This window comes from Erithacus rubecula, assembly GCF_903797595.1.
Source record: "Erithacus rubecula genome assembly, chromosome: 5".
Taxonomy (NCBI): domain Eukaryota; kingdom Metazoa; phylum Chordata; class Aves; order Passeriformes; family Muscicapidae; genus Erithacus; species Erithacus rubecula.
In genome coordinates this window covers 42,104,224-42,116,891 of record NC_136687.1, presented here as the reverse complement: position 1 = coordinate 42,116,891, position 12,668 = coordinate 42,104,224, and the positions used below count along the sequence as shown (strand labels likewise).

Below are 12,668 nucleotides of genomic sequence, written 5' to 3'. Positions count from 1 at the left end.
AAAGAAAGAGGGGGGAGGAAGCTGTGTGACTTAAATATTGGTGCATGAGAGAGTAATATATTCTCTTAAGCCTCTCAAATATCTGCAAGATATCCATCTTTGTTTCATTTTAACTTGCCCTTACAGGTGTGCAACTAGTTTGATAGTCAGATATCTAGGATATTAAATAATGACTGAAAAGAGTGTTTCAGTGTTTGATCCTATTCTCATAGTCCTTTAATAAGACATCTCAATTTATTTGGCTTTGGATACAGGTAGATTTTATCTTTTATGTTGTTTGGTTTGGTTTACTTTGGTATTGATACAGATGCACACTTCTATGTGAATATGGTGCTCTACAGATGTTTTCAACTGTTTATGGTATCGTTTCTGACAGAATGCTTTTGAGAATTTGCCATTGTATTTATTACTGGAAGATTGAAAAACAAATTAAAAAAAAATAACCTTTACTTTTTTTAACCTGTTCAGTCTATGCCACAGTAGTCAGTAAGCAACTCTGAAGGGACATGGTCAGATGGCAAAAGCATCCTAATGAGAAACAAAAAATGCAGTGATATGCATAAAATGTTTATTTCATTTCTGTTTGGCTTGCTTATTTCAGTAGAACCTCACTTCAGTCACTGATCTCAAAAGTTTGTGCATTATAAGCTGTTATCGTGAGCAAAAGTTTAAGATGATCCCATACAATATGCTTTGAAAAATTCTATCTTCAAACTGAATTAAAAGAAGAAAAGTTTGTGTTCTCTTTAAGTATGTTCATTTCTGTTAGACCCTATAATTTAATGTACACTGGTATATGTGTGTTTCTTTTTGGTCTTGTTTTCTTTTTAACAGATTTCTGTGGGTACCAAAGCTCAGGACACAACATCAATGTCATCATGATACTTGAACATCTGTAGCTCACTGGAGGATTAAAAAAGAAATTCTGTATGACCTAGTTGGTATGACCTGTGGAAATTTTATAATGTCCTCTGTAACAAGTATCAGCAGAAATAGGCAGACTTCCAGCCTGTAGGGTGTTGACCCAGAAACATGCATGATAGTGTTTAGAAAACACTGGCCACAGGAGTTTATTGATTGAAGTAAGCAGCATTAATACAAATTGTTTCTTTCTTTTGGGATAATCCTGATTTGCACAGGAACAAATGTCTTTCCTTCAGAATGTAGTAGATGACGCTGAACTATGTTTAAAATGCAAAGGTAGTTGACCTTTCAATGTATGGTTAGCATTTACTGATCACATTTGGAAGTCTGGATTTGGGATATGGGAAATGGTAGGACATGGTAATATCTTATTGAAAGCCTAGATCTTCTTACTGGCTTTCCTATTGATTGATTGTGACTTGCACCCTGTAGCAGACTTCTGCACTTCTTTCCCTTGCTGGTAAGTCTGCCTATCTTATATAAAGTAAATCAGATGCACAGTGCAAAGCTGTATGCAGTCTTATTTATTATGGATAGATGAAGATTATAAATTTCAGCATATTCTAAAAATTGTTTGAATGTCATCAGAACTGTAATTGCTTTTAAGCAAATATGTTTGTTGTGAGCACCATAACGCCTTGCTTGCTGCAGTAATATGAATAACCTAACAATTTAGATAAAATTGATTTCTGTGCTGCTATTCTTGTTGTTCTTGGCTCTTCCAAGAAGTCAGCCAGACAAATGGTAGTGTTTCTGAGATGTTTCTAGAGTCAGATGAGCCGTCATTCAAGAGCTACCTTTTCTCACCTAACTAGTGATGTGTCATGTTAGGGGAGCTAATGTTACTTTATGGTTTTGTGGCAATTATCCTCCACAAAAAGGCTAAAGACAGTGGGTGGTTTTTTGCACAAAATGTGCTTTATTGTTTGCATTAATATAATTCAGGGTTAGAAATTCTGGTATGACTGTTATTTCTATATTGAAAGCTGCAAGATTATGTGGATATCTGTGGCCATTTGGTATAATATATAAGGTGTTAATCAAAGAATAGCACTGTAGGCTGGTATTACTCTTACTACTGCAAATCAGCCCATGATATTGATATTCTTGAGCACAGTTACTCTGGCTGGAGAACAGGCTTTTTTATTTCAGTTCTCTGTGACAATCTTGTTTCAAATATCATGGAAACTCAATTTCTGAACACTAAGGAAACCTAGTTTATCCCTAATTGAGAGAACTGGTTTTCAGGAATAGGGTAAATGACAAATTTAGTTGCTTATTAAAAAAGCACAATAGCAGTATATTTTTACCTTGTACAAGCCAAATGTAAAGTTCCAGGTTTTGTCTGTCAAACTTCCTAAATTTGAAAACACAAAAAGATTTAATGCTTTTTATATTAAAAAATTTCATAAATATTTTTCCTTGTAGTAATAGTGCATAATTTTTACAATGCATTCAAGTGCCTTAAAACTGATATATCTTTGTTCCTCTTTACGTTCTGGAAATCTTAGAGAAGCATGATCCTTTGAAAAAATACTCAGGCAAAGTATGGGGTAGTCTCACCTGATGAGGTTAGCACTGTGCAGATGCTTTTCTTATTAATTGAGGAGCAAGCCGCATTGCCTCAATGGGGCCTATTCTGGAGTTTGTGGTCTCAGAAAACACCATGATGAAGCTTTTCCTTTGCAGCCTATGGCATGAGTTCACTGATGAGACAAAAATTGAGCAACTCAAATGTACAAAATGCTCGTAACCCAGTCTCGTCAGCCTTTGCTGCAACACAAGCCAATTTTGAAGCCTTTGATGATGTTGCTGAGTTCCTGCTCAGGAACAATCAGTCCAATATTGGAAACAGAGTTGGTTGTCCTCTTGAACAAGTTCTGCTCTATAATAGCCAAAGATCCCTCATTTTAGAACTGTTTTTCCACAAGAAGCTGCCAATTTCCTCATTTTTTTCCCCTGCTGATCCTCTTCATTCCGCCATGAAGGACCAGTAGGCCAACATGGATGTGCTGATTTTCCTAATGTCTCTGCAGAAAATAACTTGTTGCAAACCACATAGCAGAAAACACCTATTTTTGCCCAATAAGTTGTTTCTATTTACATGGTCTTCAGTGCTAAACTAACTGTCTTCCTGCATTCTTTCCTCCTTTTCTGTCATTTTGGTAAAGAAGTGTTGTAGCACATTTGTTTTTGCCAATGCCTATTTCACAAATGGTAATGCTGTTTAAACCATCCCCAATGCCAAACACAGTCTACTTCTTGTTTCCATACTAATGTCATGTGCTTTTGGGCCAACTCAAGTGTTTTAGCAGTCACACAGTGAATTGGATCAGAAACAGATGCAAGTTATGGCAGAACGTAGTGGGAGGGAAATCTGTCCTGTCTCATTGTAAGGCACCTCTGAGATTCTGAAGCTGGAGCGAGTGAGAAAGGGGAGTGAGGTGTCCTGAGGTGATTGTTTCAGGTGGCAGCACAAGCTTAAGCTGGCTGTGCTTCCCACACTGACATCAGTTGAAGAGTTCAAAAAACAAGTGTGAGAATATTTAGAGTGTTACAAAAATGTTATAGTTTTTGGAAGATAAAAGGGAGATTTGCTCATTGTCACAAAATTGGATGTTTCTATAGCTGTCCCAGGCTAACCACCATCTTGCTATGTTGTTCTCTATTAAAAAACTCGTAAAAAACAGCATCATTGCATCATGTACCCAGATCAGTGTTAGATCTGTGCCAATGTGAACCTGAAGGTTTTCTTGATACTGTTTTTTGACATAACTTTGGTTAACAGCTTTTTAAAAACTGAATTGTCCGTAGATTCACAGTATTCAAAACTGTAAGTGAAAACATTATAAGAAAGGAAGAAGACAGTTTGCAGTGAATACATCAAATGTTTTTAACATACAATGTATGGGTAAACTATTCAGTAAAATTTTATGATTTTACACCAAATAATTTTTATCATGTTTTGAAGAGAAAGTTTTCTGGATATGATTGAAGATGTTACATGTTCAGCATTATAATAAGAAAAAAAATGTTTCTAAAGAATTTTGAGCAGGGTAACATCTCAAAGTCCCTCACAAAACTTTGTGAATATCTTGCAACTTAGGAAAGAAACTTTTATGGCAGGAGGAGGGATGGCTCTGCAGTGTCCTTGATAAGTTATGGCTGCAAAGAGATGGAAAGGTTATGTATGTGGGAGGAGAGAGAATTATTAAAATGAAGTAATTGTCCAGACAGTGATTGTTTATACATTAGCAACACATTATAATCACATAATATGGCTGGGATTACAAATCACATAGTCAGCGTCTTCTGTGAGTCAAAAGAAAGTAAATAAATCAAAAAACTGGTTGATAGAGAGACTCATGGCTCAATGGGAAAAGAGAAAGAAACTGCTGGAGATGTTTGTAAAAGTAGGTGAGTGTGTAGGACTGACATGACAAATGCTGGAAGAAGTTTAAAAGGACACTGCTTTGTGTAAAACAAAAAAAATCAATCTTGTTTTTTCAGGATGTAAATGTTTTCCTTTCCTTCCCCTTTCAGATTGTTTTTTTCATTAATGTTTCATTACTGATTAAAACTGTTTCTGTTGGTAATTTCAATGGTAACTCTATTTATACCAGATACTTCATGAACATTCTAAAATATTCTTTGACTAAAGAGATGAAATTGCTTCCTGTGGCTACTATCTCAGTGATTAAAAACATAATTTCATAGAGCCATTTGTGTTGTACTTCATAGCAAAAAATAAGAGCTTCCAAAACTTTACAGATTATAGCAGCTGCGTCTGTTGCTTTTTACTTCAGTAAGTCTGACAAATTAAAAAATTCAAGACATTGACTCATTGTGAGTTCACTGCTACTATTAGTGGAAAGTAGTATGCTTTGTTCAAGGTCAGCTTCTTGTACTTAGGGCTAACACCCATATGAATGAGAAATGTGGATGGGACACAGCTCTGAGAATCAGATTGCATACTGAGAGGGTGTGCTTGTGTTTATGAATAGCAATTAAATTTTAAGCAGACAATGGAAAATCAAGTTTGTATTCATTCAAAGTTCACAAGAAAAAAGATATCAAATTCTCTCATTGTTGGAAGCCGGGGTTTGTGAGATTGTGTGCTTTATGTATAGGTAGTTCTATAAGAGCTTTTGTCAGGGTTTGAATAGAGGGTTTGCCAATTTTAAATGTTTAATTTCCTCTAGAGATAGGATTAAGGAGTAAAGACAATGCAGGCTTAAAACTTAAAACAAAAGTACAAGAAGAAATGTATTAGTAACATACAAAAAAAAGAATTCAGAGTAAGATTCCTAGATTATTACCTCCTCCCTTCATTCCACAATTCTTACCAAACACATACAGAGAACACTTCAGTCAGTTATCCACTCAAATAATCATTTCAGTTCACTTAAGAAAGAACAGTTCCTTTTTCTGCTTTAGACTTAGGAGGTGTCTTCACCTTCACAGTCTGCATCTACCCGGGACTTACAGAACAATGAATTTTCCTCTCATTCCCACAGTCTTTCCAGAGCCCTGTTATAGGTTACAATGCATACATGGGGTACTACTGTTGGGGGTTGAGTGTTTTTCTGTTACTGTGTCAATTGAGGGAATTTTTCCCATTGTCATGCCAATGGAGCTGGCCGGGCTACACCCAGGGTCTCTGATGGGTCCGGACGGAGGGGGTGGGTAGGAACGACTCCCGGAGGGGCCTCTGAGGCTTCCGGGAGGGCACTTGCGTTTCCGGCGAGCTCAGAGGAGGACGCCTGGGATCGTCAGCCCACGCGGCCGAGCACAGGAGAGCCAGACCCTCTGTGATCACCTGCCCTGCATCTGCCCCGTTCCAGCCTCCTGCCTCTGCGGACACAGCTGATCACCCGGACACACACGGTGAGCGAGGAGCCGCTGCTCCAGCCCGTTCCCGCCCGGGACCGGTGTGGCCGCTGCCGCCCCTCCCCCCTCCCTCCTGCCTCTGTTCGCGTCTGCCCTCGGCACATCCGGGCTCTGGACTAAGCACAGAGACAGCGTGCTTGCATCTAAAGGGACTGACACCGAGTTATCTATTTCGTTCTGTTAGCAATATTAACTGTTATTGTTTTCTGTTTGTACAGTTAGATATATTAGTAAAAGAGCTGTTATTCCCACCCCCTTATCTCTGCCTCAGAGTCCTTGATTCAAACAATTATAATACTTGGGGGGGGGGGAGTGGAACCAAAGTCTCTATTCCAAAGGGAAACTTCTGCCCTTACGGGCAGACACCTGTCCTTTCAAACCAGGACAGATTTTGGTGCCCAACGTGGGGCAGAGGGCACTGAGTTGAGAGTTAAGACAGGAATAACAGCTCTCTTAACTGGCAATATGTTGTCTGGTTTAATCTGGTTTGTGTTCAATGTGGTCACAGCCATCTCCCTCCCATTTGCAAGCCCTTATTTGAATTTGGGCCCCCTCACCAAGGTTGCTGTGGCTATTGTCCGATTGGTTTGGTGGATTGATTATGTCAGGAATTCATGGGTTTTTAATTTTTTCTGGGAAGCGGTTGCATGGATCCAGAGCTATCGTACTCTAACTGCGTGTTTCTGGGGCTATTTCAGTAATGGTACTTACTGTGAGGTAACAAGTGCAAGGGAAATTTTCTCCCAACCCATCACCCAGTTTTTTGAGGCTACCCCACTGGTTCTCAAGGATTTCAGATCTGTTTTAATTGCCAGTGTTATTATACAGTGGCTGGTGTTGCTGATTGGCCTGTTTTACTTAGCATTCAGAAACAAGGGAATATTGGCTTGGATGACAACTCTGATACCTGCCCCAGGGACTGGGGATGCTGCCCCAGAGCCTGCCCCTGGGACTAGCGATGCTGCCCCAGAGCCTGATGCTGCCCCACAGCCCACCGCAGAAATGAGCCACCCAGAGTGGGTGGGGGCTCTAGTGAAGGATATAGGCCAAATGCTGAAAGAGCATAGCCAGATGATGAAAGAGTATTTTTCTCCAGCTGGTGAGAAACCCTCCCCCTGCCCTAAAAAGGGAGAGTCAGATGGTGCTGCAGTGGAACCCGTAGATGTTGTATCTGTCCAGGTTCCAGCTGGATCACAGGAGCAGCCACAGCCAGCAGCAGTTGCTCCTGTGGAAACTAGGAAATCTAAGATTAAAACGAGGCACTTAGATAATGGGGATCAGCAAGGAGGGTCCTCACAACCAGCAAGGGAGCCAGAGGTTGAGATTGTCACCGAGTACCTCTCATACGATAATCTCCGTAACCTGCGTAAAGACATTGCTCGGAGGGGCCGTGAGCCTTTTACAACTTGGTTACTCCGGGTCTGGGACCTTACGGGAACAGGTGTACAACTGGATGGAACTGAGGCCAGGAATTTGGGAACCTTGGACCAGGATTCAGGTGTGGACCAGATATTCGTAAGGGAGCAAGGCCTCCTTTCCCTCTGGGACCGGCTTTTAATGAGTGTGAGAGAGAAGTTTGTACATAGAGAGAGAATGCAGGAGCACCACCGTAGGATGCGCTGGAAGACCCTTGAGGAAGGGATCCAGCAGCTGAGAGAGACAGAAGTATTAGAGGTACTCTTTGGGAGAGATGGACAGCATGACAATGACCCTGACAAGGTCAAGTGCACAGGGCAGATGTTATGGAATCTGGCAACCTTGGGTCCATCTCAATATACCACCTACAGAGCAATGATTAATGCCAATAACAATCCAGAGACAGTGTGTTCTATTGCCAACAAACTCAGAAATTTTGAGAGCATGATGAATGGCCCAATGCAGGCTAATGTCTCTGCCGTGGCCAGGGACCTCCAACAGGTCGGAGATAGGATGAGGGATATGAGGGAGGAGATGATGGAGGAGATGAGGGAGGTGAGGGAGGAGGTGAGGAAGATCAGCGTAGCACCAGTACGAGTCACAGGCCCCCAAGTCAGAGCTTCACGTCACCCAGCTAGGGAAAGAGGGTACACCTCACGAGCTGAGCTGTGGTTTTTCCTGCGAGACCATGGGGAAGACATGGGAAAATGGGATGGGAAACCCACTTCTGTCCTGGCAGCACGGGTGCGTCAGCTCAGGGAGGGAAATGCTAACCGAGGGATCCGCACTAAAATGAAGGTAGCCTCAACCTCCCACAAGTAAGGTGCAGGGTATTACAGCAAGGAGGACGCTCTGTCAGATCCCCTGGAAGGAACCTCCACTATGTATGCCCAGGAAAGAAATAATACCAAGGGCTAGAGGGGCCCTGCCTCTAGCCAGGGAGAGGCATGGGATGACAGGATCTATTGGATAGTGTGGGTGCGATGGCCTGGCATGTCAAAGCCAAAGAAACATAAAGTGTTAGTTGATACTGGTTCACAATGCACCCTGATACCATCAGAACATGTGGGGAAGGTACCTGTTTCCATTGTTGGGGTGACGGGGGGGATCACAGGAATTCACTTTGCTGGAAGCTGAGATTAGCCTGACAGGGAAGGGGTGGTAGAAACATCCAATTGTAACTGGCCTAGGGGCACCGTGCATTCTAGGCATAGACTTCCTCAGGAACGGCTACTACAAAGACCCAAAGGGGTTCAGGTGGGCTTTTGGAATAGCTACTGTAGAGACAGAGAGCATTAAGCAGTTGAACACCTTGCTTGGACTGTCAGAAAACCCCTCTGCAGTAGGACTCGTGAAAGTGACTGAGCAACAGGTGCCAATAGCCACCATGACAGTGCACCGCCGGCAGTACCGGACAAATCGAGATGCTGTGATCCCCATCCACAAAATGATCCGTGATCTAGAGAGCCAAGGGGTGGTCAGCAAGAGCCACTCACCCTTCAACAGTCCTATCTGGCCTGTGCGCAAATCTGATGGAGAATGGAGACTGACTGTGGACTATTGTGCATTGAATGAAGTGACTCCACCGCTGAGCGCTGCCGTGCCGGACATGCTGGAACTCCAGTACGAGCTGGAGTCCAAGGCAGCAAGGTGGTATGCCACCATTGACATTGCAAATGCATTCTTCTCCATTCCTTTGGCAGCAGAGTGCAGGCCTCAGTTTGCTTTCACCTGGAGGGGCATGCAGTACAACTGGAACCGACTGCCCCAGGGGTGGAAGCACAGCCCCACCATCTGCCACGGGCTGATCCAGGCTGCACTGGAGAAGGGTGAGGCTCCAGAACATTTGCAGTACATCGATGACATCATTGTGTGGGGGAACACAGCAATGGAGGTATTTGAGAAAGGAGAGAAGATCATCCAGATTTTGCTGGGAGCCGGTTTCGCCATTAAAAGAGCAAAGTCAAAGGACCTGCCTGAGAGATCCAGTTCCTGGGAGTGAAGTGGCAGGATGGACGGCGCCAGATCCCCACTGAGGTCATCAATAAGATCACTGCAATGTCTCCACCAACAAGTAAGAAGGAGACACAAGCTTTTCTAGTTGCTATCGGCTTTTGGAGAATGCACGTCCCTGAGTACAGCCAGATTGTGAGCCCTCTCTACCAGGTCACCCGCAAGAAGAACGATTTCCATTGGGGCCCTGAACAACAGCAAGCCTTTGCCCAGATCAAATAGGAAATTGCTCATGTAGTGGCCCTTGGCCCAGTCAGGACAGGACCAGAGGTAAAGAATGTGCTCTACTCTGCAGCTGGGAACCATGGTCTGTCCTGGAGCCTTTGGCAGAAGATGCCTGGTGAGACCCGAGGCCGACCCCTGGGATTCTGGAGCAGAAGCTACAAAGGATCTGAAGCCAACTACAGTCCCACAGAGAAGGAAATCTTGGCTGCCTATGAAGGAGTTCAAGCTGCCTCAGAGGTGATTGGCACAGAAGCACAACTTCTCCTGGCACCCCAACTGCCAGTGCTGGGGTGGATGTTCAAAGGAAAGGTTCCCTCTACCCACCACGCCACCGAAGCCACATGGAGCAAGTGGATTGCCCTCATCATGCAGCACGCCCGTATTGGCAACCCGAATCGCCCTGGAATTTTGGAGATAATTACAAACTGGCCAGAAGGTGAAGATTTTGGTCTCGCGGATGAAGAGGAGCAGAAGCAAGTGACCCGGGCTGAAGAAGCTCCACCATACAACGAGCTGTCAGCAGATAAAACATGCTACGCCCTTTTCACCGACGGTTCCTGCCACATTGTGGGGATAAACCGGAAGTGGAAAGCAGCCGTATGGAGCCCCACACGACAGGTTGCACAAGCTACCGAAGGAGAAGGTGGATCGAGTCAACTTGCTGAACTCAAAGCTGTTCAGCTGGCCTTGGACATTGCTGAGAGAGAGAAATGGCCAAAGCTCTACCTTTACACTGATTCGTGGATGTAAGCCAATGCTCTGTGGGGTTGGCTGGAAAGGTGAAAAAAGGCTGACTGGCAACGTAGAGGAAAACCAATCTGGGCTGCTGATGAGTGGAAAGACATTGCCACTTGGATAGAGAAGCTCCCCGTGAAAGTCCATCATGTGGTTGCCCATGTTCCCAAGAGTCGGGCTAATGAAGACCATAGGCACAACAAGCAGGTAGATCAGGCTGCACAGATAGAGGTCTCAAAGATAGACTTAGATTGGGAACACAAGGGAGAAGTGTTCCTGGCTCGATGGGCCCACGATGCCTCAGGCCATCAGGGCAGAGATGCCACCTATAAGTGGGCATGAGACCGAGGGGTGGATCTAACCATGGACAGCATCTCTCAGGTTATTCATGACTTTAACACATGCACTGCCATCAAACAGGCCAAGCGGGTGAAGCCCCTCTGGTATGGGGGGCGATGGTCCAAATATAAGTATGGAGAGGCCTGGCAGATTGACTATATCACACTGCCTCAGACCTGCCAAGTCAAGCGCTATGTGCTGACCATGGGAGAAGCCACCACCGGATGGTTGGAGACCTACCCTGTGCCCCACGCCACTGCCCGGAACACCATCCTGGGCCTGGAAAAACAAGTCCTCTGGCGACATGGTACCCCTGAAAGAATTGAGTCAGACAATGGGACTCATTTCAAAAAGAGCCTTATAAACACCTGGGCTAAAGAACATGGAATCAAGTGGGTGTACCATATTCCCTACCATGCACCAGCAGCTAGGAAAGTTGAACGGTGCAATGGTCTGCTTAAGACCACCTTAAAGACACTTGGTGGGGGAACTTTCAAGAACTGGGAGATCAATCTACCAAAGGCCACCTGGTTAGTTAATACCCGAGGTTCCACTAACTGAGCAGGCCCTGCCCAGTCAAAGCCCTTGGGAGCAGCAGATGGAGATAAGGTTCCAGTGGTACACCTGAGAGGCATGTTAGGGAAAACTGTCTGGGTGAACTCTGCCTCCAGCAAAGACAATCCTGTTCGTGGGGCAGTTTTCGCTCAAGGACCAGGTTGCACTTGGTGGGTCATGCAAAAGGATGGAGAGACCCGATGCATACCCCAAGGGGACCTTGTTCTAGGGTGAACTATATATGATACTGTGCCTGTAATTACATGTATGTATATAATTTAAAGATTTCAATAGGATGCAGCATGTTGGCATGGAAAAAATTAGGGGTGGATAATGTTGGGGGTTGAGTGTTTTTCTGTTACTGTGTCAATTGAGGGAATTTTTCCCATTGTCATGCCAATGGAGCTGGCCGGGCTACACCCAGGGTCTCTGATGGGTCCGGACAAAGGAGGTGGGTGGGAACGGCTCCCGGAGGGGCCTCTGAGGCTTCCGGGAGGGCACTTGCGTTTCCGGAGAGCTCGGAGGAGGACGCCTGGGATCGTCAGCCCACGCGGCCAACACAGGAGAGCCAGACCCTCTGTGATCACCTGTCCTGCATTTGCCCCGTTCCAGCCTCCTGCCTCTGCGGACACAGCTGATCACCCAGACACACACGGTGAGCGAGGAGCCGCTGCTCCAGCCCGTTCTTGCCTGGGACCGGCGTGGCCGCTGCCGCCCCTCCCCCCTCCCTCCTGCCTCTGTTCGCGTCTGCCCTCGGCACATCCGGGCTCTGGACTAAGCACAGAGACAGCGTGCTTGCATCTAAAGGGACTGACACCGAGTTATCTATTTCGTTCTGTTAGCAATATTAACTGTTATTGTTTTCTGTTTGTACAGTTAGATATATTAGTAAAAGAGCTGTTATTCCCACCCCCCTTATCTCTGCCTCAGAGTCCTTGATTCAAACAATTATAATACTTGCGGGGGGGGGGGGGGGGGAGTGGAACCAAAGTCTCTATTCCAAAGGGAAACTTCTGCCCTTACTGGCAGACACCTGTCCTTTCAAACTAGGACAGCTACTTATCAGTTGCATCTTTTCAATCTCTTCCCATCAGGAACTTTATCTTCATTCCGCCGACCTCTGTGGACTCCATTCTTTATTTCTTCTCATTAAGGGGGTTCAGGAGATTGAGAATCTTATCCAGGCATCAAGAAGTTAAAATTGTATCTACATCGGCCGGTGCCGGGGGGTCCATGCAGCCCTGCCAAGCCAAGCCAGGGCTGGTCTAAGGGCTCCCTGCATAACCGGTGCTGGGCAGGGGTGCTAAGCCGGAACCCCTTCAGAGCCAGGGCCAGGCCGGGATGCCGGGCTGGGCCCCAGACTGAGCCCGGAGCTGGGCCAGGGCCCCGGCCAGGGACCCCTGCTCCTCCGGAGGCCAGAAGCTGAAAGACCCACCAGAACTTCATTCACTGTGATTTGTGAAAGTGAAATAACTTTTCATTGGTTTCCCGAGCTGTCCATGACCAAATCAGCTCTCTGATTGGTGCCAGCAGGTCACAGGGGAAGCTCCCAGAGATGGGAGAGTCCCTGC

At 45.2% G+C, this 12,668-nt stretch overlaps 1 pseudogene across 1 annotated transcript in view; it reads left to right on the top strand.

Moving 5' to 3' along the window:
• Nucleotides 1–964: 964 nt before the first annotated feature.
• Nucleotides 965–12,668, top strand: part of LOC306801888 (FHF complex subunit HOOK-interacting protein 1A-like) — a 72,705-nt pseudogene continuing 61,001 nt past the window's right edge. Inside the window, exons 1-2 of the transcript in view lie at nucleotides 965–1,068; nucleotides 2,422–3,016. The product of the transcript in view is annotated as an FHF complex subunit HOOK-interacting protein 1A-like (transcript). The remainder of the gene's footprint in view (nucleotides 1,069–2,421; nucleotides 3,017–12,668) is intronic.